The sequence below is a fragment of the Cheilinus undulatus genome, linkage group 4 (genome assembly GCF_018320785.1).
Source record: "Cheilinus undulatus linkage group 4, ASM1832078v1, whole genome shotgun sequence".
NCBI lineage: Eukaryota > Metazoa > Chordata > Actinopteri > Labriformes > Labridae > Cheilinus > Cheilinus undulatus.
The window spans coordinates 32,020,963-32,043,184 of NC_054868.1; the positions used below are offsets into that span (position 1 = coordinate 32,020,963).

At 39.0% G+C, this 22,222-nt stretch overlaps 1 protein-coding gene across 11 annotated transcripts in view; it reads left to right on the top strand.

Annotated features, from left to right (window-relative positions):
* The first annotated feature begins 921 nt into the window (after positions 1 to 921).
* Positions 922 to 22,222, top strand: part of rbm47 (RNA binding motif protein 47) — a 45,604-nt gene continuing 24,303 nt past the window's right edge. For 5 of the 11 annotated variants that reach the window (XM_041784785.1, XM_041784797.1, XM_041784794.1 and 2 more), the window contains exon 1: positions 2,201 to 2,561. The gene's annotated coding sequence lies outside the window, so the exon portion shown is untranslated. Of the gene's footprint in view, positions 943 to 1,601; positions 1,866 to 2,199; positions 2,562 to 20,163; positions 20,324 to 22,222 lie in introns of those variants that run through there. The other 6 variants (XM_041784787.1, XM_041784786.1, XM_041784791.1 and 3 more) reach the window with 6 other exon arrangements.

The following is a 22,222-nucleotide window of genomic DNA, read 5'->3' on the forward strand; positions in this document are numbered from 1 at the left end:
CTGGTCTGGTATGGTATGATATGGTATGGTACGGTCTGGTATGGTATGGTATAGTACGGATTGGTACGGCCCGGTACGGTATGGTATGGTATGGTATTGTATGGTATGGTATGGTACGGTACGGTATGTTATGGTCCTGCAAGGTCTGCTGTTTTTGTGCAGCTGACTGACATGCCTGCACATTTTGTCCATTGAATTCCACTAAAGAAGTTCATGAAAGCTCATCATTTCCATCAGAGGTTTTCTCCAGGTGGTAGTTTATCTGAATATTATTAAGCTAAAAACAAATGTGGATAGAAAAGCTTCATTCATTATTACTCCTTCAGATGTTGATTACTGAACACAAAAAAAAATACAATTTATCTCTTCTGACTGCATTAATAAAGTAAGAAAAGTTATTGTAAACCCTTTTCCATCAACTGCTGAAGATCATCTTTAAACTCTGCAGCCTTTCTTAGTCTGTACAGCCACCCAAAATTCCCTCAGTGTTGTACATGCGTTCTTTGAGTTCTGTAAAGTAAGCATTAAAGAGAAAACGTGTTGAGCAACAGTCCAACGGCTCTTTCGGCCTCCTCCCTGCTAAAGCTGAGCTGCTGTTTTGAAACGTTAATTTCTCTGTGTGAGCACGTCTGACTCAATCTCAGTTTCCTACAAACACACACACACTCGTTCGTTAGTTCCCTACATACTGTGTGTTTAGGTGTGTGTGTGGACTTTATCTGAACGTATGCATGTGTGAGTCAGTGTGCAATGCAGCTTCCTCACTTTTCTTCTCTGTCCTTAGTTGGCTGACCACGGCTGTTAAGGATCACTACAGCTCTCTCTCTCTTTCTTTCTCTCTGTGTCCCTCTCCCTGACTGTTTCCTTGACAACTGGTTGTCACAAAGACGTCGCACTTTCCATGCACCTGAAACCAGGAAGACGGAAGTGCAAGGAGTTCAGGTAGCACACACACACGTACAATAAAACTGTGTTGAATGAGAGGTGAATGGTGCAGGTCTAGAGTGTTGAAACTGCTCTACGTGATCAAACAAGCTCCTTTAAGTCGAAATGAAAGAGAATAGTACGTGGGTGTGGACAGAATGAGTGACGAAATAAGAAGTTGAATAAGAAACAGCAGTTGAGCCAAAAAACATCTCCACTGTTTTACTTTCAGTTCAGCTTTTTATCTTTCCACTAAGGTGAGAAAGTGTTTATAATGGACATTTAAAGTTTCATATTTCCCTCTCTGCAGCTGGTCATGTCTGTGTTCTCTTCATGCTGACAGATAAACAGTAGAAATCTGAGAGGGTGCGAGCCTGTTGTTATTACTGAAAGTTGTCATTACAGCAGGAGCTGCATACGTCAAAGGAGCGGGTCGCTGAAACATAAAGAGCGTGTCACGGTGACATCACAGGTGTGTACTTTTGTGAATGAGCAGGAGAGAAAGGTTGGCTGTGGGTGGTCATGTGGTGATCGAACAGTAAGTGGTGTGAAGTTTTGAGGCGTGCAGGAGCCTCCTTTAGAGGAATGCTGCAGCGGCTGAAGTTTGCACACATACACAGGTTGGACAGGGCCACAGGAGGATAGCATTTCCCATCCGGTATGATAGAAGAGAGGGAGGGTGGAGGTGTGTTCAGGATTTGGGCAGTCAGATTCTGGTTTGGTGAGTTTCAGGAGCAGGCAGTGTGTACACCATACACATACTGACAGACAGAGAGAGAGGACACAGAAAGAAAGATAGAGAGAATCTTCAGTGACAAGAAAATTATGAGCACTTTTTTGGAAAGTTGGGCAACACCCTTACTGATCATGATGAAGACTTGATCTGATGACTGCAGGACTATGGTGCGCTGCCAGCAGGATAGTTTACTGTTTATTTCTAGGTGAGTGGTGTGTTCTGTAATGTTGGATCATTAGCGTGTTAATGTGTGTGTGTTCCCAACTTTTTCCTTTCTTTTCCCCTCCCTTGCCTCTCCCCCTCCTCGCTTCTGAGGAATGTGGGGCTTATGTCAGTGAGAGTCAGGTACAGACTCACTAATTACCACTGCCATTCCTCCCTCCATCTCTCCCTCCCTCTTTTCCTTCAACTCTGCCACCTTCAGCGCTCCCTCCTTTCTCTCTCCTCCACTTGCGGAGACCTTGTGCGATCCCCCCCCACCACCTCCCTCCTCCTCCTCTCTCTCTTGTCTCCCGCTGTTGCGTCTACGAGCACTGTCGTGACTGGAGCAGAGGAGAGGACAAAAAACCAGAGAGGATCTGAGTCAGAATTCAAAAAAACACCAAAAGGAGAAGAGAAACTCTGACTTGTCCTTTGCCTCAGTGTGAATGTGAGCGTGTGCGGTGTATTAGTTAGATGTGATCATAGATCTCTCCTGATTGTGCTCTCTGGGGGGGACCTGTCATTGAAGACAGGAAGCGCCTTGACAGTGAACAAGAGGTTGCAAAGAACCTGACGGACAGCGTTGAGGAGGAGAGGAAGAGGAAGAAAAGATGAAAAAGTGACAAACTGGATCATTGCTTTTGAAGGTGGCAGAAGTAACCTCAGCAGCACAGAGACTACACGTCCCATCATCCTACAGGTTGGCTGCAAAATTATCATGTGCCTCTTTTTCTTTCCTTTCTCTTTTTGTCTCAACTTTTAAAAGTTCAGGGTCTTGTGTTTTCTCACCTGGGCGACCAAGAACGAACACACAATACAAATGCACACGCACAGTGGGTATCTGGAAGGACATTTCTTCAGCTGGTCCAGTGTTCACACTGACCCAGCTGACTGCTCTAACCTTCACTGCAAGGTTATGAGACAGGGACTCAATGTTTATTTGTGTTGGGATGTGTGTTTGTGTGTGAGCGAGAGAGATCAGTTGCTGTCTTGTTGAGCTGTCGCTGTGTGTGTGTGTTATTCAGAAACTGGTTAAGCAGGGCGCCAGTTAGCCTTGGGTGTCCTGTTGTTGTACAAACGAGGTGAAGTGGAGTGAGCGTTTACGTATGTGAATGCACATGTCCATATGTGCAGTAACAGTCTTTGTATGCGTTTCTACAACGTCAAGATCATCTTTTTTAGGGCTGTCAGCATTTACGCTTTACTCACGTTGTGATTAAGGTCTAAAATTAGTGCAGTATCTCTTTTAACTGCATCAGTCGCATGCTTTATTGTCCTACTCAGCTTACTTTTGCAACATCTCCCTGCAGCTACAGTGATGTAAAATAAGTACACCACTGCACCTTAATGGCTCATTTCAGTTTACACAACTCACAGACAGCAGCCATTCACCTTTTCACAGTTCCCTTACTTTCCTTCACAGTCCATAGCAAGTTCCTTTGTCTGTGCTCAAGTTAATATCATAATCTTTGATCTGCCAAAATTCCTTATTTTATTTCTAAATGACATCAGGTCTCTATCCAAACATGAAGTCAATTACCCTTAGTTTAAGACAGGACAGAAATCCAGAATGAAACAAAAACCATTTTAAATGCAACTGCCTTTTTTCCCACGACTAGACAAAGACAAGCTAAAAAACATCCATGATGATAAAAACTCTGACATAACAAACATTTTATCTTTATTAAGCAGACTAAAACAAACTAAAATGTAAATGCTGGATTGTTGGACATTCAAAATCCATGATATTTCTCCATTGCGCATTTAAGTTGCACAGTGGAGTGAGGTGCACCTTAAATCAATTAAAGTATAGATAGTACAATAATATGATTTTTTTATATTCTTATTAATTGCACAATTTGGATAATTAAATTTAAAAAATATATTCAAAGAATAAATGTTTCAACTAATAGTAAAGTCTAAAAGTCAAGGACTTTTTGTTGACTAAAACTGGACTAAATTAAAAAAGGTTAAAAATAGGGATGCACGATATTGAATTTTTGCCAATACCAATATGCCAAGATTTACAAATTAGTTCATACCTTAAACTTCAGTCGTTAAAACACACAATTTAAAGTTTGAACAAATAAACAAATTATAGTCCTTAAAATACATTTTGTACACACACAGTGTAAGAAATGATGCTGAATGAAGGACTTCAGCTGATGTAGGTGTGTTTGTCTAGCCCCACTAACCTTATGTATGGCCCATATTTACAACTGATATTGGCAGATTTTTATAGCGAAAATATCACTTGTTAATATCAATGGAAATGCTCACATCTGCTGATACCAGTATCATTCCGATAATATAGTCCATCCCTATTAAAGAAGATTATTTTAATCCAGTGACTTAGACTAAGACCAAATTTAACATAGCTACCTCATTTTTATGAGATGTAATAGACTGATTGTAAGAATCAGGGCTGGTGCTGATAGTACAACTATGCCGATGGCCGTTAAGGACACCAATATGTGTTTATTTTCATTACTTTTTTGGTGTAACACCCCCCACAGTTCCAGCATTTTCTCTCATGTTTGACCATGAAAACAGTTCATATTTTGTCCAGCAGGTCAAATCCTCTGCCTAATAATGAATATCAGATGTCAGCTTTGCTGAATACTGTCATTCAGTTTGATTGGTACAACAGTTAAACATCTGCTGTCAACATCAGTTGACATTATTTGCCACTGGTATATGTTTGTCAAAAGGGCCGATGTAGATCAATACTAATGTTAAAGTGATGCATCCGTGCATCCCTAGACATAAGACTGAAAGCTCAGGGATGCTGTGTTATGAGAGATTTACTTTCTCTTCTTTTTTACTTTCTTTTCAATGACACCTGTAGAGGTGGAGAACAGGGAAGTACATGGTGATGACCAACTTCCTCGTGAATACTCTAAATATTTTTGGAAGTATTAGGTGCGTGTGTGTCTATGTGTGTGCTGACTTGCTTGTCAGACCTGATAAATTGATGACACGGTTTCTCAGAACCGGCTCATACAAAAACAAAACTAAAAATAGACACCTGTTACATAGGTTGGTTCAGGATTGCTATTATTCTAACAGACCTACATGTCTGTCAGTCTACCAGTCGGTGTCTTTTGACAGAAAGTGGTTGTGGTTTCATTGCTGATTGAGCAAGACAGTTCAGGAGGTGAGACATTTTTTAAAATGATACTTATCTCTCAACCCACCGTATCACATTCCACGAATGCAAAAAGGGACAAACACTTTTCCAAGACAGGAATTTGAATCTAGACTTTTCCTCGAGCGTGACCTCAGTGGTATCTGGTTACAGGAAAACAGAAAACATTTGAGAAACAGGCGGCAACAGGAAGAAAAATAAAATATTTTTTCCCTTCATACGAAGGTCAAACTGTTTTTAAAAGCAGGACACTGACAGGAAAGTATTATTCAGCAAAGCTCCAGCAAAAGGAAGGGAAAGAGCTTAAACGGCATGAATTATATACACGTAGTATTTGGCCCTGTCACATGACTGTCACATGATCACCTCATGCTCATGACAGGGAAGCAAAGATTCACTGTGTGTGTGTGACAAAGCCACAAGCCTAATCCTGCAACTGTGCAGCAGAAATCTAAAGCTACAGACTAAAGGAAAGTACAGAGAGAGAGAGGAGGTTACCTGTTAGCACTATTGTGTTGTTTATAAAACACCTGTAACAAGATCTGATCAGCCTCTCTCTCCTCTCTCCCTCTTTCTTCTGTTTGTAACAAACACACATACCTGGAAAGCACAATGGCCACATTCTTCCCCTCTACCTCCCCCTCCACCTCCATTTCAACCCCCCTCTTTAGCTACCCTCCTGATCAGGCAAACACTGACCAACACTGAGGTCTAGACAGGTAGAAATTAGGATCGCATGTACAGGTAGGCAGAGCTATTAAATGCAAGGAAATATCCAAAATTTAGGTTTCTAAACCAAAAGCCAACAAGAAAATAACGTGACTAGTAGAAACTTTGGACAAAATGCACGCTAGGTGTTAACCAAGATAAAAACTCGAATGCTAAAGAAGACTGGTTTGTTAGCTCCCCTCTTCATCTAAGATATCTCAAGAAATTCTAGTCGAACAGGAGATTAAAATAAAAATCAATTTTTCAAAAACAGTTTTAAATGCAAAATGATGGGGACAATGGCCAACTTAGCTTTGACAACATAATGTCTTCAAAAAACACTTTCCAGGCGTTTTTTGTCCTGTTTTGTGGATGTGATCTCTTGGTTTTTAATGCAGGTGGTGCCTTTGAATTTTGGCACCAATGTCCATTTGCACTGAAATATAATGGTTGGATTTTTAACAGAACTCTCCTCCCACAGCCCAGGTACTCAGGTGATGGTTGCTTGTTCACTGTTACAATGTCATGTAGCAGATGCTTTTATCCAAGGCGATGTACATCTGAGGCATGGACAGGTGTTCACGGTGGTAAGGACGTTGCAAAGGATTCACACTGATACTGATTGTGCCCAGATTCAGACCCCCAATCTCATGCACCGAAGTCAGCTTTAGTAATCAAATCCCACACAAACACCATATTCTATTATCTAAAGTGAATTTTAGAACGTCTGGTTGATTCTGGGATAGCCACTTTGTTTTGACTCAGGTGGTCCTACTGTGGCATCGATTTAAACTAGGGTGGCCTGAACTCACATGAAAGAATAACATTTATGGAAGGGACTGAAGACTTGTGGCCAAAAATACACTGGCAAAAATAATCCGGGTCGAGGCACTCAAGATGGTTTGAAAAATGTAAAAGGCTTTTAATTCATTGGACTAGAAAGATAAAAAATACACTACACCTTGAAGTAGGCACAAGCAGATACACATTGGTGTATTTTTAATGTTTCTACCCCAATGAATTAAAAGCCTTTTACATTTTTCAAACCATCTTGAGGCTCTGGGCCTGGATTTTTTTTTTTTTTTTTTTTTTTTTTTGCCAGTGTGGTTTTGGTCGGAAGATTTCAGAATCCACTATTTCAAGTACCAAAAAAAGCAAAGTGAAATCTACAAGCAGCCAGCTAGACAACCCAGAATTGATTAAGTATAAGTTTTAACTCTGACAAAGCACATAATTAATCATAGTTTAGAGTTTTGGGGTGGCCAATCAGATATCTAGGGTGAGCATGGCCACCTCCTGGTTACACCCTTTACCTTATTTCTCTCAAGTGGGCAAGCAGTTTACCTTTTCTGCTTTGGTGAGAAAGGACAACGGACAATCTCTTGTTCTGCATGGAGGCACAGATAGTGACTGAATCAGGTGCCTCACAACTCCTGCGTGCACAGAAAATGCTCTTTTTGAGGTACTAATAAAGATACTGCCTTGAATCTACATTCCTGCTGTAATGACTGTTGTGTGACCTCTAGCATTTAATAGCATCCCACTCCTGCTGTCCTGTTAGAGTTGTGTTGTCTTTTGTCTTGTCTACTCTGGGCTCTTTTGGTGCTGTTTTGTTGGAAATCCTGATTGACACAAACTTCAACCTGACTGGTCAGTAGAGACATATGACCAAAAAGTAGAAATTCTAGTTTTGCCATTTGCTGAAACATATCACTCATTTTGTTATTTGCACTCCCACCTGATCTATATTGCTATCAGACCGTGACTTTTTTGGATTTAGCTGTTGACAAGTCCTCAACGTGTGTCCAAAATGAGCCTCACAAAAACTATAAATATATACTTTTCTGTTTGATCCCTCCCCTTATGCCGAAGGTTTAGTTAAGGCAAATAAAACTTCCTGGTGTAAAGGATGTCAAACAAACCTCTACAGTGTCAAAGTCATACACTGTCATCTAAAAGTCACAAACCACCAGCCTGAGCTCCCTCATCAGAGGTTTAAGCACCTGTATAACGTCACACTGCCACTGCCTTTACTCATGACAGACCGCCCTCATCGTTGACACAACACAGACCACAGAGGCCTCAAGCATGTGTTATTTTGAAATGATGACCAATACTGTGGTGCATCTGGTGAGGATATCTCCAATATCACATTCAACTTCTCATCACTGTAGACAGACAAAACCTTGTCTCAAAGGAATTAATTTTACATAAATTGAGTTTTCAACAGAAATTTTTGTTTTGGACAATATCAGTCTTACAAGTGGCACTCACACTTGAAACAGATGGTTCAAGTTAAGACTTTAGCTCAGGTGTGACTAGAGCTAGATAACTAGATAACTAGAAAAGCACTCAGAGAGCGCAGACCTCCGCCATTAGCCCTATCTCCCAATAGTAAAGAACCCTTTAAAAAAAAATTCCTGGATCCAGACGGTGATCTGGATCACTCCCAAAATCTAATCAGTTCTTCCTTGTACATTTCTGACATTTCCTGAAAATTTCATCAAAATCCATCCATAACTTTTTGAGTTATGTGGCTAACAAACTAACTAACTAACTAACTAACAAACCCTGCCAATCACATAACCTCCTTGGCGGAGGTAATAAAATATGTCTGGAAAAAATAGTTTTTATTTGATTGAAAGTCACAAAAAACAAACCACTGTAGGTCCATTTTTAAATGTTTTATCCAGTGATCTTGTAATGAATGTCAGTGCTGTTCAAAAGCACAGATGTAGTCAGATCATATTTTATATATATATATATATATATATATATATATATATATATATATATATTTATATATATATATTATTCTGTATTCTCGTATGGAAAGATCATGATTCAGTTTGATACAGGGAAATCTCTAAGACCCATGTGGTGTCATTGATGTGGTGTGGGATCAGAATTTCTGTGTAATGGCTTGTTTTCACAATTGAACACACCTCTTTGTAACAGATGTCATATTTCTTCAGCTGATCGTAGTTCTGAGAAAATACTTTACAGCACTTACCCAGAATAGTATTAGAATCCATCTTTTAATGTTTCAATCACCACTAAATCCCAGACAAATTAAATCAAATCTATACCCTTATCACCAAACTTCAGCAAGAAAACCTGATAATTTATAAAGCAAGGGACTCGACGTGATGAGACATTGTGTAACTGTCTCTCATTGCAGGAACGATGCACACTGTTGAGTGTGTAAACACTCGATGTCCACTCACTGTGAAGGCTGCATCAACAGTCGCCCTCCTACCCTTCTTCCCCCAAAGAACCCCTCCTGCGGTCCAACCTTTGACTCCTGCGTAACCTCTCTTTCCCCTGTTCCCCTCCACCCGATCCTCATATGCAGCCTGCCCCCCTTCTTTCTTTCAACCTGCTTCTGCACTAATGCTGTTATAATGCTTCATTTCACTGCTAGTTTCTTCCTCCTCCTCCTGAGACTTAATTATGAGTGCTTTGACTAAAAGGATAGTTTGTATTTTTTTAAATTCAGCTCTGTTTCTTTAACTTCTTATTTGCCCAAAGGTCTAGTAAAAGTGATTGTTCTTTTTTCTGATGTCTCATAAGTTAATTCTAGTGTAAGTGATGGGAGATCATATCAAGAATCACTGCACTAGTTGGAGTCATGTTAAGAATTAGTCAATAATACATGTAAGTATGGACAGGAGGTACAGTATCATTAATGATACTAGTTTATATTTGTCATGCTAGTGCCACTGTTGCTTTAAAATAGGCCTGAAAACTAAGGACTCATCCTTTAACACTGAGCATCCACTTGCAAACAGGCTCTTCTATGCATACCTGTTGCTTGGACAATGGGCTTGTTGTCTGGACAGCAGGCCAAGAGGCAAGGTGTGTGTGTGTATGTGGCTGGATGTGTGTGGTAGTTGATTCCATTCTGGCAGCAAAGTCCAGCAAATGCAAGCGTTATTTAGCAGAGTCTATTTGTGTGAAAAAGTGAGCGGGTTATTTTATTAAACTGGATCTCATGAAAACATTTGACCCGACACACACACACACAAAGACCAGCACTCCTACAGTCCTCACGCATGCACACATGCACATGCTCTGCCTCCCCTGCTCCCTGCTAGAATGGAATGTTCCACGGACCAAGGCTGACTCTGTGAACCCATTCACAAAAGTGACAAAATGTAGCTGTACATGCACACAAAGGCTCACATGTGCATGTACTTCTGCTAACAGTGTGTTTTAAAGGACGTCTTTGGTGATCAAATCGTAATCTGACTTTAACAACTGAGATCACATTGTGCTAAAGCCAATAATGTGTAATAATTAATTGGTCACAAGAGCAAACTTCATTATGATAATGCCTTTTCCCTGCCACTTGTTGAACATTTTGAGGGCAGACGAATCTCTACTATCCAGACAAAAACAGAGATACATACCCAAACCAGAGATATATGCAGTAAGCTGCTGAAGTATAAGTTGTATTAAGGCATCAGCCAAGCCTAACCTTTACTCATGCAGGTAGTTTAGCCCTCTGGGTCACTAGCTAAAGTTCGTCATGACTTGTTATAACAGATATTCTGTTTATTATTAATAAGAATATCTCAGAGCTATGTGAGCCTTATGGTTGTGAGTGAGGGGTCAGGCAATTTTTTAATTTTGAACCTGTTGAATTTAAAACAATAATGGTCCCAGTGGCATCACCCTTTGGTTTGAATGCTGTCTCCACACGTCCTTTGATTCCTTAAACCATTCATGCTGGACACAAAGTTTTTATGTATATACCTTTACACCTGGATTTGACACTGGCATGCTTCTACCTTAAAGACCCAATGCATACTAGCATGTTTTGGATGATTTTATTGTTTGTAAGACAATTGACCCATGAACTGCAACATGATTCACTAAAATGCACATAAATATTTTGGGGTTAGCCTCTGTAGCCTCTATGTGTAAAAGCTGATGAATAAAAAAGTAGAGGCAGACTATGGGAGTTTGTTAGACAAAGAGAAAAACAATGGTACCAATGCAGATTACAATGTGACTGTAGACCTTGTAGCCAAGGTTCAGAGTTTTAGGGCCATGTTTGAAGAAGAGGATGTTGATTGTTTAGATATAGAACAACAAATGCAGATATTTACAGTTAAAGCCAAGAAGTTAAAGCTTATAAAAAAACAATGAAATTCTGTGATTTGTCTTTTGTTTTCCAGAAAACCCCTCAGGTTTTGGGAGATTATTTTTAAACAGCATTTATAGAGTGTTTTTGGGTGTCTTTAGGTAAAAACTGGTTTATACTATCATTGCGGGATGTGTTAAGCTTTATTTTTAAAAGGCATTCCAATATGGGGCCACATGGACTTGACTCCTTTGTAGACACTAGTGTGATCAGTGATCCGTCCCTGTTTTACATGCGCATTCTGATCCCATAACTCCTTTTACAACCAGTTTTTAAAGAGGATGTTTTTATCCTCTGTCTTAAAAATCATCCGTCTCTTTTTAGTGTCCAATTGTCTTTCAATGGCATGAGTCCATAGTCAATAAGCTGATCTGTTAAAGTTTCTCAGGATGTATTTGTTTCCTATCTTACACTCCATTTGGTGTGAATGAAATTTTTTAGAAGTTATCTGATGTTAAATTTCACATATCGTTCATTCAGCTTTTATCTGCCTTTTTTTATTTTCCTGTCTCACTTTCCTAGTGTGAAATTGCGTGTGTGAATGTGTTAATGTACCTGACAAACTGTCCTTCCAGTATATGAGTAGTAAGGTAAATTGCAGGTTTTAAATTGCCACTAGATAAAGTGCCAATAAAGCTTACCTAGATGGGTGTTGCAACTACAATTTGTGACTTTATGATCATAATGAACCACATTATAGCTTCACAAATGGGGGGATTACAGTAGCAAAAGGTGTTTCTATTCTATTCTCTTCTATTATTTACAACAAAACCCAAAATTAATCTCCATGAGCAATGCATGTGCAGAATTAGCTACAGCAAAGGAAAAACTTGGATCTGATGTGTGGTCCAATTACATCATCTTAAAGTGTCTAAAGAAACCCAGAACAGGAAATTTTAATTGTGGGGTGAAAAATTTGCTATCAGAGGTTGAAATAACTTAGAATGATCACAGACAATAACAGGCTCAGCTGATCTCCCCAAAAGGGAAAGGAATACCTTCATGATGATTATTATAAATGTGCTCAATTAATTAAATCAGTGGATCTTAACTGGTCTAGCCTCTGGACTCGGGGCCACCTTGCTGATGAGAAATTTCAACCAGAATTTCTAAAAAAAATGTCAACTACTTAAAATTATTTAATGGAAAATGAATGAAATATTAGTTGTAGAAAGAGACAGAATAAAAGCAACTTGTTTAAAATTGTCAAAGCCACAAGAGAACATGCATTTATAGTTTTTACTTCACTTTATTCCGCAATTTTGAAATATCAATTTAGGGGTAGACTGATATTGTTTTTTTAGAGCCAATACTGCTATCAGTTATTAGTTCATGAGACCAATAACTGATATTTAGAACCAATATACGTTTATACATACAGTGTGCTTGATGTGGCAAGAGTAAAATTGCATGATAAAAAAGATAAACTATTAATTTAGCTCTAGCATGAGAAAGGCACAAAGCAACACAGTAGCAGCAGCAGGAAAAATTGGAAGTTATACTTTACACTCACTGTGTCAGTGGTACCCAGGTATAAGTTTTTCTTGGCTAGTGCTCATGTGACATCTAGCCAATCAGATTGTATTGTTTGCAAGGACTTTGGGTGAGACTGTGGAGAGTGGAAATAAAACCACTGGGAAAGACAAACTTGGCAATGGAGCAAAAATAGCATATTTTTTGATAATCAGTTTTACTTATTGTCAGTAAAATATCATGGAATTAACAAAAATCGGACAAATGCCAAACATCAGTCACAATAATCTGAAAGGCTGATAATCTGTTGACTCTTAACAAATGTAGGTAACTTTTTAGTTACCTACATTCGTCACTGTTTTTTCTTTTCCAGGCAGACATTCATAACTCACTTGAGGTAGTTGAACCCACTTTAGGGTCCATTCCCACTTGTTAAGAGTTACTAAATTAAACAAGAAGCTTGTTAGAGATTTGTCAGTTGTTGTTTTTGCACTTAAGTTAGTTTTTAACCCTGATCCTTTAGGAATCAAAAGTAACAATTCGGTGCACTTGAAATACTTTTCACTGTTTTCAGTAAATTTTATTGGATCAATGGCAATTTTACTTGCAAGCAATATTACTGTTTACCCTACTTATTACACATTATAATCGTACAGATGACTGTATTAAAGCACATACGTGTATGAATAATAGTAATCTGAGTTTGCCACAATGGACTTCAATGCAATCAAGCACTAAATAGGCCACCATAAAGGCACAAGTTGTGAAAAGGTTTTTTTTTATGTTCGTCCACTCTGGTTTGAGCATATTTTGGTCTGTTATAAACTATTACTTCATCTGAGGTTGAACTAGTGTCACATGATGGTAGGTGTTGTTCCACAGAAAAGATGACAGTCGGCCATGTTTACGTCACAATGGTTACTGGTCAGATAATAAAAGACTGCTGTGTGGTTATGACTCTATCTCTGCTAATGTGCTGTAGTGTTACACTTCTCTCTCTCTCTCTCTCTCCTTCTTCGTCTCCTTGACCTTGGCAGTGATTGTAGCACCTAAACACACAAAGAACCTGTTCTGCCATTGGTTGGTGACACGCCACATGACTGCAGTGTCAGCTGACTGAATTCTAGGCAAAAGGGGAAACTTCTTTCATCAGGATGGAAGAAAAAAACGTTGGACTTTAATGTGTGTGGTGTGTGTAAGGCTCCCTTTTTGTGCTGAGTCATGACTGTTAATCATAGGCAGGATGCTCTGATTGGTTGATTGTAGTTGCAGGATGACAGCGTGACCCTTCAAAGGAGGAAGTGACAGACCCCTCTTCGGTGGCACAAATGTCTTTTCTCTGTCTGGGTATTTTAAGTCAGAACTTCTGTTAAACTCAGACACACACACTTTGTATTGTGTGTACTTTTCCCTTCATGCACGCATATGCCAGATTGTTTTTGCTCCCTCTCTTGGGTTGTTGATGGGAGTCCGTTTGGGGATCAGGGGAAACTACTGTGGCAAAATTTTGACTATTTCAAAAGTTCAACATTTTACCTGATGAATCAGTAAGTGACAAGCTTGAAAAGATGGCCAGAGAGTTGATGTTAATATGAGTTAGAGCAGACAGATGTTAAACTTTCAAACTAGCTTGTAAATCTATGGTTCTTTTTCACACATTAGCAGTTTTTCATGGAAATGAATACAATTTTTTGTGTTTTTAATTAATGTGAGATTTTAAGTGGCAGTATCCTAAATATTTAAAGACCTGCATCTAGAAAAGAAACAAATATCTCGGCCAACAAACTTGAAATTCTTGAACGTGAGAATAAAACCTTATACGAGTGATTTTGTTTTTCAGGTTTCATTTTGTAGCCATTGTAGTCTTACGTTCTATTTTTCATTTTATTTTAGAAAAACTCTCTTTACTCTTCTTAAACCCTTTAACACCACTTCTCTCTGACTGTTATACTGTAAAGCTGTTTGTGTTGAACCCTGTGTACGGGTTCATTTCAGACCTGTCAGGCCAGTAACCACATGTCTCTGTGTCTAGAAGCACTGAGCTGATGGCCATCTTTAACATGTCCTGCTGTCTTCAGAGCATGACTTGTGACTAAATCACACCGGCATTGTTCTGAAACAGCCTGCTACTTTTTACTTTTTGCTCTGATTCTATATGCATTGACAGTATTATCAGTGATATCGTCTCAGTGACATCTGCCTATGGTTTTGAGGGAATTTTAATCCAGTAACAGGTAAAGAGGTTGAGCTGAGGCAGCCTAAAGCCTCCTGACAAATTGCTACAAAGCACTCAGCTATCAGTCAACCCATGCAAAATATGCAAAACTCTTAGCAAAAAAATTCAACCCCCCTAAAACATTTTAAAAATAAAGATAAACGCTCCACTGAGAAAGGAAATGAAACATACTGTATGTACAGTAGGTGGTTGTGCATGTATGTGGAGCTCCCGCTCAGCAATCCTTTGTCAAGCTTCTGCAACACCATAATGCTATGTGAATTAACAGATGGGGACACCAATATTACACCATTATGAGTGATACGGTTCTATACAAATTTAGATTGATTCATTGATTCTCCCCTTTTTGTCGCTATAAGATCACTGAATAAATGAGGTGAAGACTTTGGACAGGTTGTTCTAGTTCCCCTTTCATGGCCTGTTTAAGTCAGAACACAGAAAGTGAAACAGAGTTCATTTCTTATTTTTTTTAGAATAACTATGATTTAATTCTACATTCATCTGTTTTTATTGAAGTTATTTCATAAAATAACCATCTTCTTGAAAACTGCATTAGAGGGATTTTAGGACAGTTTTTTCCTAAGAACTGTAAGTGAATGTTTTTCTCTCCTGACACACTGGGACAACAATGACACTGCAGTTTGGGTCGTTATAAAACCCCAATTCCAAAAAAAAAGTGCAGTGTTGTACAAAATATAAAAAACAGAATGTAGTGATTTTCTCATGAACCCATATTTTATATTGACTATGACCTAAACACCATATCAGATGTTGAGACATTTTACCACTGGCAGCAACACATCTTAAAAAAGTAGGGACAGGGCCATGATTTCCATTGTGTTGCATCCCCTCAGACAACAGTCTGTAAATGTCTGGGAAATGAGAACAGTTGCTGGAGTTTATGGGAGAGGAATGCTGTCTCATTTTTGTCTGATGCAGCATTCTAGCTGCTCAGCAGTCCTGGCTGTATTTTTTATTTTATGATGTGGAAAGGTCTGGACTGCAGACAGGCCAGTTCAACACCTGGACTCTTCTACTGCAAATTTATACTGTATGTGGTTTAGCATTGTCTTTCTGAAATATGCAGTGCCTTCCCTGAAAGTGACATCCTCTGGATGGAAACATATGTTGCTCTAAAACCAACACCTACTTTTCAGCATTGATAACATCTTTCCAGAGGTGTAAGCTGCCCACTTCAAAGGCACTAATGTAATTCCATATCATTGGAGATGCAGGTGTTTGAGCATTACACTGGTAAGCTGCATAGTCCCGCTCCTCTTTAGTCTGCAGGACACGGCGCCCATGGTTTCCAAAAAGAATCTCAAGTTTTGATTTATCTGACCACAGAATAGTTTTCAATTTTTCCTCAGTCCATTTTAAATCAGCTTTGGCCCAGAGAAAGCGGTGGCATTTGGACTGTGTTCACATATATCTTCTTTGCATGATACAGCTTTAACTTGCATTTGTGGATCTTTGTTGACAAAAAATGACTTCTGGAAGTGTTTCTGAGTCCATGCTGTGATTTTCAGTGCAGAATTAGGCCTGTTTTTAATGTAGTGCTGCATGAGGGCCCTAAGATCACAAGCATCTTGTGCTGACGTTCAGCCTTGTCCCTTTGCACAGTGATTCAGGTTCACTGAAGTTTGGGTATTCAAAGTCTTTACAGTTTCCAGTGAGAAACATTTCCGAAAAAACTGAAATTTTTAGATACAGTTTTTTCGCAGATTGGTGAATCTCTGCTCGTCTTTACTTCTGAGAGACTCTGCCTCTCCAAAATGCTCCTTCTATACTGAGCCACATTGCTGGGCCTTTTGTCAGTTAACCATAACTCGATAAGAGTTATTTTAATTCTTGTGTTTTACTCTTTTTAAATACACTTGTCCTTGTCAAAAAATAAAAAAACAGGACTGGAAACCTTCAATGCTTGAGAGACGTGTATGTGATAGTAAGCTTTACAAATAAACTTGTCTTCACTTGTCTTGATATGTGTGTGTCTAAGAGAAAGAGATTATGTGTTTGAGTGTTTCAGTAATAAAGCAATCTCAGTCTTTGAATCACACTGTCCTCCACCTTTAAAATACATTTATGGCTGTGTGCGGCCTTCACTCCAACATTATTACACCCTGTTTGGAGATTTCTTCATCTGTGAACTTTGAACTGGCTATCTACAGGTGTGTAGAGGTGTGTGTTGCCAAAATGGTGAGAATCTGTGATTGCTTGTCCTTCATTAACAGAGTCATTGGTTAATGTGTCACTTGTGCTATAGCACTCACACAAACACAAACACACTCCTGTGCTTAAGGAGTGAAACAGCACCCCGTCAGATAAGCTTACACAGACCCCCGTTCTCTTTAAGGGTTGTTTAAGGTTATGCACACCACCACACATTGTCAACTTGTCTCCTTCCTTTTGTGTCTGTGTGTTTCTGGTAAATATGACTGGAATGTGACAGCTTTAGTCTAGATTGTATTCGCTTTATCTCCACTGAGTGACTTTTGCCCCATGTAGCCTCAAAAAAGGTTTTCATCACTTGTCAGTCCAAACTGAATCATCATTGATCATTAAGGTGTCAGGCCTCATTAACACCTGGATGATCAAAATAAGTCTGTTTAAAAAGGCTTTGACTGGTCTGTAGAAGCAAACTTGATTGAACTTGAGCCTGAAATCAAGGAAGCCATTGGCTATCACATTGATAAGCTACTTTGATTACTCTGTAGACCAGCAAAAAATATCCTGTTGTCACATTTAAACCTTTCAAAGTCAGCTTTTAACAGGTTTATTTTAAAAGGCCTCAGGCTGGGAAATTCATCTCCTCTGACTTATATTTTCTGACTAGCCTCCTACTGGCCTTCTATATTTTCTATGCCTGAAGATACAAAAGAAGAAATAGAGAACATAATTAAACATTTTGAGAACTCACCAAAAGACAAACCCTCAAACAAGAATGAGCAATTTTGGTGGCAAAGAGAGTCACATTTGTTCAATGCTCACTGATGGAGAGACTTTTTTTCCTCACAAATTGCAGGGTACTACAATGAATGATTCTAAATACTTATTCTAATTGTGTGTACAGAACAAACTTATAGCATTTATCCCAATCTTTTAAACCATTTAAATGCAAAAACTTAATTCACTCAGCTAAACACAGAACCAACACCGATTCAAACTGCTTCTAAATGCATTGAGCGTAATTCTTATTATTTTACTTGCATATCTACCTGTCTTATACAATGCCTTTAATAATGCAGATAAAAGCAATAATTGCAGATTATAACCTCTAAAATTTCCCGTTAATAATGAAAGATATACGAGTAATCAAAGATAGTTCATATTTTTGTCTATTTTTCATGTTTTCATGCCAGATTTTTATCATGTTTTCTTCGTGTTTATGATTTCTTGAAATTTAGAATTGACTCGTGGACTATTGAGTGCGGAGGAGGGCCACATTTAGCCCCTGGGCCACCAGTTGCCCACAACTGCACTAAAAGCTTAAACAACAGATCACTGTAGTTTAATGAACGTAGTGCTTTTTGATCATCTACAGTTTGGACAGTCTGCCATTTTTTCATGGGGTATCTCAGAGGATTAATGCTGATCACTTTTGATTCATCCATTCCTTTGAAATACTTCCAGTAAAGTGACCTATGCTTTGTCTTTATAGTGATTTTTAATGCTAATTTGCACGTTAGTATGCACACATATAAACTAAGTCAGTGGACACGGTTAAAAGTAAACCCACCACGCTTGCCACACTTAAAAACACCACAGCAAACCTCAAAATCAGAAAATATCCTTCAGTCACACAGTAATGATCAACACTAAGGCTGTTTTCACAGAAGCACTCTTGATCATCTCTAGGTAATTTCAGGATAGTCTGCCGGTGAAATTTTAACAATTGTCATTCACACATGTCTCTCATGAAGATTTTCTTTTGGATGGAGGGCAGACAGCTTTGGAGGTAATTCATAGCATGAAAATGATGACACGGTAATAATTCAGTGCTTACAGCTTGAATAGGCTATATAATGTCTGCTATTCTTGTCCCAGTATATAATCAGGAGATAGAATTGGACTTCATACTGAACTTCAAGCAACGTGGATTCCGTGCCTCTCCACTCTTCTAGGTCCCAGAGTCTGGAGGAAGAGTGGAGAGGCACAGAATTCACGTTGCTTGAAGTCCAGTGTGAAGTTTCCACAGTCAGTGATGATTTGGGCTGCCATGGCATCTGCTGGTGTTGGTCCACTGTGATTTCTGAAGTCTACAATCAACGCAGCCATCTAGCAGGACATTTTAGAGCACTTCATGCTTCCTTCTGCCGACAAGCTTCATGGAGATGCTGATTTCATTTTCCAGCAGGACTTGGCACCTGCTCACAGTGCCAAAGGTACCAAAGCTGGTTCGGTGACCATGGTGTTACTGTGCTTGATTGGCCAGCGAACTGGCCTGACCTGAACCCCATAGAGAATCTATGGGGTATTGTCAAGAGGTAGATGAGACACACCAGACCCAAAATTGCGGATGACCGCTATCAAAGCAACCTGGGCTTCCATTACACCTGAGCAGTGCCACAGGCTGATCGCCTCCATGCCACACCTCATTGATGCAATAATTCATGCAAAAGGAGGCCCAACCAAGTATTGAGGGCATAGAAATCAACACACTTTTCAGAAGCCTGACATTTCTGTTTAAAATATCCTTTTTTTATTGATCTTATGTAATATTCTAATTTTTCGAGACACTGAATTCTGGGTTTTCTTATCTGTAAGCCATAATCATCAATATTTCAAGAAATAAAGGCTTGAAATATTTCACTCTATGTGTAATGAGTCTATATAATATATGGTTTTCTCTTTCAGAAAGGAGTGACAAAAAACATTGAACTTTTTCATGATATTCAAATTTTTTGAGATGTACCTGTATATGAGTGTATCAATCTCCAACTGCGATATATAGGTGTATTCAGCTTTAAGAAAGTCAATATGTCTGATTTCTGTCAGCCTAACATGTTATCATGCATTTTAGAAGTTTTTAGTCAGACTTACACGATAATTCAACTTTATCTAACATTTAAAATGACTATTCACAGTGCTGTAGGCAACCATAGTTCACGCTTAGACACTAAACTTTGGCTTATAAATACTGATATTTTTCAAACACATGAACGTGCTTATTTAAGCTTATTGGCTCAAATCATTTTTTTTTTCTTATAAGAGAAAACACCAAAGACCCGAAAGAAACTGTTTAGAACTATTTTGACTGTGGTCAATAACAAGAAGTAAACCCTTATTCACATGGCATTTCTTTAAATACTCAACAACAACACAGCTCATGACTTTTCCCTCATTGTGGTCAATCATCACCTTTTTTGCACACACCCTCTGCTCTTTTATCCCTCACCCTCTCTTTTGTCTTATTCCTTATCAGCTGCAGGAGAGTGAGACTGAAGAAAGGTGGTGGGGTGGGGATGGGGGGGGGTTACCTGTCCTGAGTGGCCCCACCTCTCTCTCTCTCTCTCTCTCCTGTCTGGTAAATGAGAATGAGTAAACACTAAACCACCTTTGCTTTCCTCCACACTCACTCACAGGCAGGCAAGGAGAGTGTCGTAGAGCTGCAGCCTGTCACCATCAGAGGAAAGTGGCGTTTCAGAGTAGTGTGAATGTGCAAAGTGACTTTAAAAAGCTGACATACACTTGCTGCATCTTCTCGGCTTGCTCGTTGGTATCAGCGCTCCTCAGGTTGGCGTACAGGTACAGTGTTGATGTCAACTGGCACGTGTGTTTCTGTTGTTTTTTTTAGGTCTGTGTACCGGTGTCATAACTTGATTTGGTCTTCATGAAACTTCTTCTACTTGGCATTGTTTGACTCTGTGACTGAGACATCATTTTTAACTCTTAAAATCCAAATTTTTGTTTTAGACTTTACAGCTTTTAAGCTCAGACTTCTTAAAATGTTGTGGTTTTTCCCAGCAAGGTGTCTTAACACTTCCTAGTTTGTCTGGGCTCTTTTTAGGAATGGTTTAAATCTTTATACCTTTCTTACACCTTAAATTAAACACCTTTTTTTTGCCTATTTTCCCTTCTCTTAAAGGATGATTTATTTTCTAAGTTTGAGTTTACAAAACTTACCTGTTTCATCAGAGCCAAAAAATGATTGGAAACAAAAGGCACTTAAACCAATCAGTGATTGCAATAGAGATCAAGACCTCCTTACAATGAAACCAGTGGAACCAGTGGAGTGGCCTGGTACTGTGTGTGTGTGTAAATGTGTGTGTGTTAAGGGTGGGGGATAAAAATGCTTCAGTGACTAAATGGAAGGGCGAGTATTATAACTGCAGACTTCCGGGTTGTTCATCATATAATATGTGGACTTTTGCCCCGGTTAGGTGAGCTGTTTGTTGTGTGTTCATGTGTGCTTGAACGTGTGTTTTATGTGTGAGACATTGACAGATACCAGGGAATCAGGAGATCTGGAGCCGATTATTGTTTGTTCCTGGCTGTGAAGAGAAAAGAATATTACAGATTTCATGATCTGTAAGACATAAGAGTTGTTCAAATGTACATAGAAACAAAACTGTGCTAACATAAGTGTTATTTCAGTTGCACGTTTCTTTGATTGTTCCATTGTGTGAGTGTGACACAGGTTCTCCAGAGCCTGTTTGCTGACAGGGAGGACCGTTGTTTGATTATAAAAGTGTGTCAGAAGGTAAACTTCTTTCTAAGCCTGTTTGGTGTGAAGGATGTTAGAAGAAAAAAGGAATTTAAGCAAGTGTTTTTAATTTTAGAGTATCAAACATCAGCCACAGAATATCACCTGAAACCTTCCTGGTTTGTCTTCATACAAACGTGCACTCACAGGGGGCCACTAAGGCTTTATCATGAGTCTGTGACACTGTCAACGCCAATAGTAATTATCTGAAACAAAGTCTGCCGTGGCCTTGAACAGGCTAGCTGATTAGCCTGAGGAATGTGTTTGCCGAAGGACACAAAGCCCCTTTGGGCTAAAGCTAAAGCTAAAGCTGCTCTTATGATTAGTAATGACTATGTGACTGTGTGAGGGCACATATGTGGCAATGCTCAGTTGACCTCTCTATCCTGTCCTGCTTTACATTTCAAGCCAAGTGGTTCTCAACTGGTTGGTTGCGAAAATGTTTCCAGTGGGTCAGGAACTGGTACCAGGAAAAACAGTATGCAGCAAAAAGTTTATGATGTGTAAATGTTATATGGGCATATAGAACATCAATTTAGGTTTTCTTGTAAGAGCAGGTCAATTCAGTCTTTATCTTAAGATTTCAAATTATCCATCTAATCATTAAGCTGGTTTTCCCGCGATAATTCAAGGAAATTCCTTGAGAAATTGCCAAATTTCTATGCCGTCTTGGGAAAAAATGAGGTAAATTCAAATGTTTGCATACTTGTTCTTCTGTAATGATGTGCTTTTCAAAACATATTTAATTTGCCCCAACTCTTATGGTCAAAACTATTTTTAATTAAAAATGTTTAAGTTAGGGATGCATAATATTGGATTATTTGCCGACATGCTGATATTTACATTTTAGCTGATACAGATATTGATACGGATATTCAAATATGAATTTCAGAACACTTTTTAATGTTTAAGGATGAACAAAGAACAAACTTGAGCACTTA